Source organism: Pieris napi, chromosome 12, assembly GCF_905475465.1.
Source record: "Pieris napi chromosome 12, ilPieNapi1.2, whole genome shotgun sequence".
NCBI lineage: Eukaryota > Metazoa > Arthropoda > Insecta > Lepidoptera > Pieridae > Pieris > Pieris napi.
The window spans coordinates 151225-159180 of record NC_062245.1 but is presented as its reverse complement, the minus strand read 5'-3'; the positions used below and the strand labels follow the sequence as shown (position 1 = coordinate 159180).

General features: G+C 34.9%; 1 long non-coding RNA gene across 1 annotated transcript; it reads left to right on the top strand.

Annotated features, from left to right (window-relative positions):
* The first annotated feature begins 1087 nt into the window (after positions 1-1087).
* Positions 1088-7684, top strand: LOC125054741. The gene is made up of 4 exons (XR_007117751.1): positions 1088-1528; positions 1606-1749; positions 2124-2328; positions 2573-7684. It is a non-coding gene; the product is annotated as an uncharacterized LOC125054741 (long non-coding RNA).
* Positions 7685-7956: the final 272 nt, after the last annotated feature.

The following is a 7956-nucleotide window of genomic DNA, read 5'->3' as shown; positions in this document are numbered from 1 at the left end:
ACAGGTTTAATCTGGTTAAGTGAAATGAGTACTGTTATAATATTAAATACATTTTCTTCACGCAATTTATGAACCCTTCTGTACATAATGGTACTTATTTGTTCGGTGTGTAACACGTCAGCCATTTTTCATAGCACGGCTGAACGGTTGGTCGCCAGCGAACGAATTTAGACGGAGACATTTCAGCTAATTGCTTTTTTACCTCCGGCCCGACCTAAATAAGGAATTACGCTTGATCTACCGGGCAATGTTCGTTCAATTACAACACAGGATTTCAAGATTTCTTGCGTTTCAAAAAATCATAATGTGCCACAAACACTGGTCACACTTGGTCTTCAAAAACATATTTTATTTTCTGCATCTTAACTTGTCTAGATTTTTATTTTCACCAATAGGTATGTACTTTACCTGAGAACATAACACAGAACACTATACATTTACGCAATGCCAGAGACAAAAAGCGATCGGAAAGGGCATTATATAAAATGTATTGATTGGTTTGTTCCTATTATCAGCAGAAATCTATATTGTATTTTTGGACAAAACTGTAAAAGAAGGCACGCAAATAATCATCTACCTACGTCACACATGTTTTAAGAACTTTTCATGGCATAGGCAGCCAGCTTGTTTTTAGTAAACAAGTCTGTGATATAAAAAATCTATATCAATTTTTTGTAGGTCTTTCCACTTTTTTTCGACATTAAGTTTTAATGTTCAATTTTTCCAGGTAAAAAAACGCAAAGCCGAAACAACTGTAGGCATACAACAACTTATTAAAAATATGAAAACTGAAGAATATAAGAAAACGCTGTTTGAACAACTTCGCGACTAGAACTATTTGTAGACTTGTAAATACTTTTATACATATAATTATAATACTATTATAATAAATGTTGGATAGGATTCTGTTAAATAAAGATTTTGAAGTTTCTGTAACGAACATACCATAGCCCAAGTTTTGTTGAACAACGCTAACTCATCGGAGCAAATAAAATATATAAATTACTTAAGAAAATACATCGTCAGAGTATTTTAATCTATGGTCATATAATACCTTAGTAAAACTAAATCTATATTTCGCCTTCCTAATCTGACAGCAAATACCGCGCGAAACAATTTTTTGTTTTGTCTTGTGGATTTGTTGAATGAAAAAATCCCTGAGGTTACAAACGATCGCGTTGAAGATAACCTTGCCATCATGTCGAGTGATGAAGAAGATGCTTTCAATCTCGTAAAGAAGCGTAAAAGATTCTTTTCCGAAGATTCTAACAAAAGTATTAATTTATCGCCTGCACGCTCCAATGAACATAATAGTGACGAATGCCAAGAACCTATAACAATAATTCGTAAGTCCTGAATTAAAAACAATTATACTGACTCCGATAGTGATAAAGAAGACCAAGGGAAGAATGTCGTGACGGACAAAAAAATTTAGAGAGAAATTTCATACATTTAAAAATAGGTAATCACATTTAAAAACTTTGAATTGAAATGACTTTGGGGATGAATTAACACAATATAATAAGAGGTATTTGTTTATTTAATTTCTTCTTCTTTAATTAATTCTTATATATACATATTTCATAATAAAACAACATTTTACAGAATGTTGAAGAAACATCAGCACACATTAATTTGTCAGTGTGTGATCCTGATGAATCTGACGATGAAGGAAATAGTATAACAGCCATAAAGAAATTAATTGCTTCTAAATCAAACTTACCATCTGTGAAATCAAAACCAATACCAGTAAGTAAGAACTATAGTAAAATTGGTTGAATTAAGTATTTTCATTTTCACAAAATAAGCTATTTTATCAGTCCCTGAAAATAAAAATACCATAAAATTATCTAGTTTTTGTAGGAAAGGCACTGGGAAGCAACTAAAGGGTTGGTAAATTACCTAGATACCTGAGAGGGATCACAGATTTCTAGATATTTTCTTTAAAGATTACAATGACATTAACTAATAGTGATTCTCTATCTTCAGTTACATTGAATCTACAAAAAAATGCTGGCTACATAATAACATTTATTAAAATACAATGTTTTGGGATCTTAATAAAAATAATGCTTAAATAATTTTATCTCAATTTTAAATGAGTTTGAATCTAATTGTTTTAGATGTCAGCGAAAGAAGCAATGGTAAACATGCAAAAAATTAAGAGCGAGTCCAACAGAATGTTAAGAGAAAAAGAGGTTACATTCCATATCATCGACCCAAGGCATTATCTCTTAAAGATATTATGAATCGCAGAAAACTTGCTGTTTCCAGTGATGGAAAGACATTAACTATTGACATGAAGGAGCAGCAATTAAAACACTATGCGTAAGAAACATTTTATTTACTATCATGATACCTAATAAAGTTCCACTACCACTCGGCAGCACAGTATGATTGGCTGACAGTGATAATATTCTATATTGAATATATTAATTATTAACTATTAAAGTTGCAAATGTAAATATAGCATAATTGATAAGGACAGCAGTTATAAAGTGCATTCTATAGTGTTCGATCAAAGAATTATTTACTAAAATAAGATCTACCTCCCATGATCATACCTTTTCAGATGTTAGAGGAGAGGCAAAAAGAAATGATGGAATTATGTAAAAGTGAGTCTGACGAAGATAACAAAGAAAAAGAAAATTCAAATGAAAACAAACTAAATCAAGCAAACAAAGAACATGATCAAGTTGTCACAGAAAATATAGCACAAGAGAATGATACGAGTTTTGACCAAATTGCTGTTGAAACTACATAGTAGTAATCATAAAAGTGAAACGCAAGAGGAGTCTTCCCCTCCCTCTTTTTTAAATAAATTAGAAAAAGTTGCAAACAAGATATGCATGTTGATATAGTTGAACATATTTTAGAAAGAGATACTCAAGAAAGAGTAGCAGAAGATATTGCAACTGAAAAATCCAATTACTTAGTACATACTGATGTCAGTGACAAAATTGAAACACATAGTCCAGTAGATCATAAATGAAATAAGACAAAACCTTAAAAGAATATAAGGGTTTAATAAGCTAAATTAACAGTAAAATATTTTGGTTACATTTGATACATTGACAAAAAGACACTAACAAAACAGTTTCATGTAAGGAGTTTACATCATTCTCCCGCACTATTTTAAAATATAATCTTTTAATAATTCTGGTCTTTTACGGACGCGGCCAGATCTACGAAGTGTTGGCTCCGGCGGTGATGATGATGGTAACTCAGATCGGTAGATCGTCATGGGTGTCTAAACATTCTTTCATGTGGAGTGCAATTTATGGCTGTACTTAGTAAAGATCGAATTGAATGTAAGGCTTGTGGTAATACTTGCTCCCAATTTTCTACCGAAAGATTCGTCGTCTTCAGCGCCAAAAGAATCGTTCTCCAAAGAGTAGAATTCAATTTTTCTACTTGACCGTTACCTTGAGGGTTATAAGCTGTAGTTCTACTAGTGGCAATACCTCGAACATGTAAAAATTCCTGTACTTCTGCAGAGAGAAATGCTGTTCCGCGATCTGAATAACGTAAGAAGGCATGCCGAATATCATAAACAAGTTGTTGAGGTGTTTAATCACTGTTTCCGAGCTCACATCTGAGCATGAAAAAGCAAACGGTAACTGGTCCTTTAAAATGTAAGCTAAGGCGTTCAAAAGCAGCCGTCGCTTTAACAAGTTTCCTCTGGTCATCAAAAGTATTTCTGAAGAATCTTGGTTTTACTTCAGAGCAGCTTTGCCAAGATTTTGTCATTGTTCTGACTTTTTCAATGGAATAGGGAAGGTTTTTAGAGCGAACCCAGTGAAACATTCTCGTTATCCCTGGATGGCAAAGAGCCTCATGCAGCGAGAAAAGTTATGCAGTACGTGTTTCTACGGTGGCACAAACTCGGGATAGTGCATCAGCAGCATAGTTCTCTTTCCCCTGTCTGTATATAATATCAAATTTGAAAACAGCAAATTCCAGTCGCCATCTTTGAATCTTTTCATTCTTTATCTTACTTGAATGTTTCATATTAAACATAAAAGAAACCGAGCGTTGGTCAATTACCAACTTAAAGTGTCTACCGATAAGGAAATGTCTCCATTTGTTCAATGATTCAACAATGGCGTACTATTATTAGTATTTTTCAATGGCGGAATGGTTTTGTTCGCTTGAATTTGAATTTTCTTTTAAAGTTCTTGAGAAAAATGCCACTGGTCTAGAATTTTGCGTAAGTACTGCTGCAATGGAATGATCGGAAGCGTCAGTTTCGACTGTAAAAGGTATATTTACATCAATTGCATGTCAAGAAGACGTTGCGATATCATTTTCCAGGCCTTCGAAACATTTAATTTGCTCGCTTGTGAGCGGAAACGTTGTCGTATTAGCAAATGAGTGGATCCGTTCAGAAAAGTTTCGAATGCACTTAGCTCGGAAACTCGGCATGTGCGAACATGCCGAGTGTCCTTCTTAAGGTCGGTAAATCGCTTGGTGCAGGTAAATTAATCAGTGACTTGAGTCGAGCTTTAATTATGTGGTTGTGAATATTATAGCCTAGAATATTAATTGACTCTTGAGAAAATTAGCATTTTTGCATACTCAGTGTTAAACTGTATTTCTTTGCGGCATTCATAAAACTTTCTAAGATGATCGTGTTCTTCAAGAGTACGGTCACAAATAGTTATATCATCAAGATACGCATATGTGTTTTGAAGCTTTTCTTTCCTTATAATCCAATCGATTGTTCGTTGGAAACTCGAAACACCATTTGTTACTCCAAAAGGAATACTGCGCCTGAACTGGTACAAATTTCCGAGCGCTTCAAAAGCGGTAAATTTTCTTTCTTCGGGTAGTATAGGTACTTGATGGTACCTATACTACCGAAGTCTATTAGGCTGAAAAATATATTCTTTGCCACTTTCGAAACTAAATCTTCAATGTTTGGTACGCGTCGAGTTCTGTGTAACGATTAATTGTCTGAGAGTAATCAATCACAAGACGTTTTCTATGAGTTTCGCTTTTTGTTATTAGTATTTGGGCCCTCCACGGTGATTTACTTTCTTTAATCACGCCTTCTTCTGATTTCCTCTTTAATAAATTCACTATCCTCTTTGCTGTGCCTTCGAGACTTAATAGCAATAGGTTTGCAGTTGGGAGATACATTCGCAAAAAGCGGTGTAGCTGGTACTGATGCTTCGGCTACGTTACATACTTGAAGTGGATGTTTTGGCCCACCGAAAGAGAACTCTAGCGATGAATGTTCTTCGAGGACGTCATGGCCAATAATTATGTCAGCACAAAGATTTTTCACGCTAAGAAGATTCACATCATCATATTTATGATTTCCAATTTTTAGGCTTTGCAAAGTTTGACCTTCTACTTGTGAAGTATGATTAAGAGAGGCCATAGAAATAATCTGATTGCAGGATTTTCTTTTAAACCCGCATAGTCTTGCAAAACTGTCATTTATAAATCTGATAGAGCTGCCGGTGTCGAGAAGTGCTTCTGCTCTTATTCCTCGAATATACGCGGGTACTGTAGCTTTATGTAATGAAGAAGGTGACACTGCTGTGAGCTTCTGCAAAGAGTGGCAAAGTGCCCCTTCTTGTTGCAGAGCTGACAAGACTTTTCAAATGCAGAGCAGTTCTTACGAGGATGTATTTGTCCCCCACGCACGCTTTCGTTTTTGTTTGTTTCTGCATCAACAACCGCAAAGTCACAATCTTTAGAAAGTAGTTTCAAAGCTTGTAAATATATGTCGATACTTTCTTCTGGTCGTTGTTTCCTAGCTGTGGAGACTTTGATACACTTAATTTTCTCTGAACAGATTCTTGATCGTGACAATAACAACAATTTTTAGTAGTAAATGCTTCATTAATCACAAACACTGACAAATTCTTTCTTCGTTTTATAATATTAAGTACAGTAAGTTATAACATTATGTCTAAACTTCCTGTGACCCTTGAAGGTTCCTTTGTTCATTAAATCGAACCCAGCACCGTATACAACCAAAGTGTCTGGTTCTTTTCCAAAATAATCGTCTACAATTTAATGCAACATCTTCTGATCATTGATGTATTTGTCGAATTTTAAACGTTAACGTTAATCTTATTTTCTCTTAAAATCTTTGTTTTTCATCGAACCACTTTAGTTGAAATCTGGTGTAGACTTCTGCGTTTCGAGATTTTCTAGTTAATTCGACACCCGACTCTTATTCGACAGACTCTCTGTCCACTCGTATGCGCTCCTCTATGTCTTTGATGAAACGCAATCTTTTCCGAACTCTATGACACTCTTTTGATTTGTATACTACACGTTCCTTTTTCACGACCTTGTACGAGAAATCATCTCCATTACGAGTACATGTAACTATCGGTGTTTTGGTGTCCAGGATCCACTGCTATGACTTTTGAATAGTTTCGTTTACTACCAACGGCAGTGTTCTCTAGTGATTCTTCGCACTTTTTATCCTTCTTTCATTTAAATTTTTGACCCTTTTGTACAATGCGATTCATAGATAGACACACACTCACTCAATCTGTGGATAAACTATACCCAAACTTACGGGGTAATGTGAAATGTCGGTTCCAGTACATGGTAGTGTTCTCAGAAAACACAGGCCAAGTAGGTGTGTTATTTGGATCAACTCTTCTTAAAATTTCATGAATACATCTTGAATCGTATGTTATAAATTTTAATCAATGTGAATATATCGGAAAAACGTTGAACGATAACTTGCCTTGATCGAACAACTCGTGTTGAATCATCAGGAATAGTGGAATAAATCTCCAAAAGTTTTTCTTTAGTTCTTTAGAATTGATTTTATTCTCAGAAAACCATTCTCCGATTATATTAGATTTACACATCCCGTTATAGTACGCATCATAAGTTGAAGAGGGAACTTCAGATTTGTCCAAATCTGTACCAAATTCATGATACATGTATCTTTTAAGTCTTTTGAAAGCATGAGTTTGTATATTTGTCTCCAAAATTGTGCTGTATTGTTTTGCAATCTGCATAATTGTGAATGATCTCGATCGACCATCGTAAAATGTCTCAACGATATATATGTAGAGATTACGTTGTCTGGATAGGTTAATTTATGTTTTGCGCCCTTCAATGCATATGTAAATTGCAATGCATCAAATTTAGGAAACATTACATGAAAATCATCACGAGTGCTGTAGTGTTTGTAGAAAAAGTTTACCAGATACGATAGCTCTATTGATAATCTGGACATTTCTCGTACATCATCACGTATGGCACAAACAATTGCTTCTTTACAATCGTTCAACGGGCACAACACAGAGGTGAGATCCTTCTTGAAACGGAATAAACGGAAATTTCTTGATCAGAGTCCATACCAGTTTCGCGTATACGACGTTTTCTATTTAAACATTTGGCACTGGAAGAACGTTGATGATCATCTTTACCGCAAGACGGACAAGGCATCTTTTAGATTCTCATTGATATTTGTACTTAAAGTGAGAGGATTAAAACTTTTATTTTTCACATGTACAAACTATAAGCGTACGATGTCGATCTGAACCACCGCCGCTATTCTCGAAATGAAACTCAGAGTGGAGTTATAAATCTTCCGTTTATTGGTCGAACGTTAGTGATGGTGACACAAAATAATATAGCGAAGCAAGCTTACAACTAACGTCCGTCCGGCACGGCTGCTTAAATCTATCTGAAGCTATACGTTATATATATATATATTTAACGTATTTCGGTAGATTGTAATCTATCGAAGTAAAACCGTCAAATTGTGAAACGGAATGCACCTCGCGCGGTGATTGGTTAAACGGAATATGCCCCGCGCTACCATAATATTTGTTTGTTACATTGTTTGTTGTCGAATGTAAACAAACAGTGTTTTGGTGAATGTAAATTGATGTCGTGTTGAAAGTAACTCACAGCTTTAGAATTAATTGATTGTTGTTGTGGAAGTAAAATTAATCTGTGATTGACCAA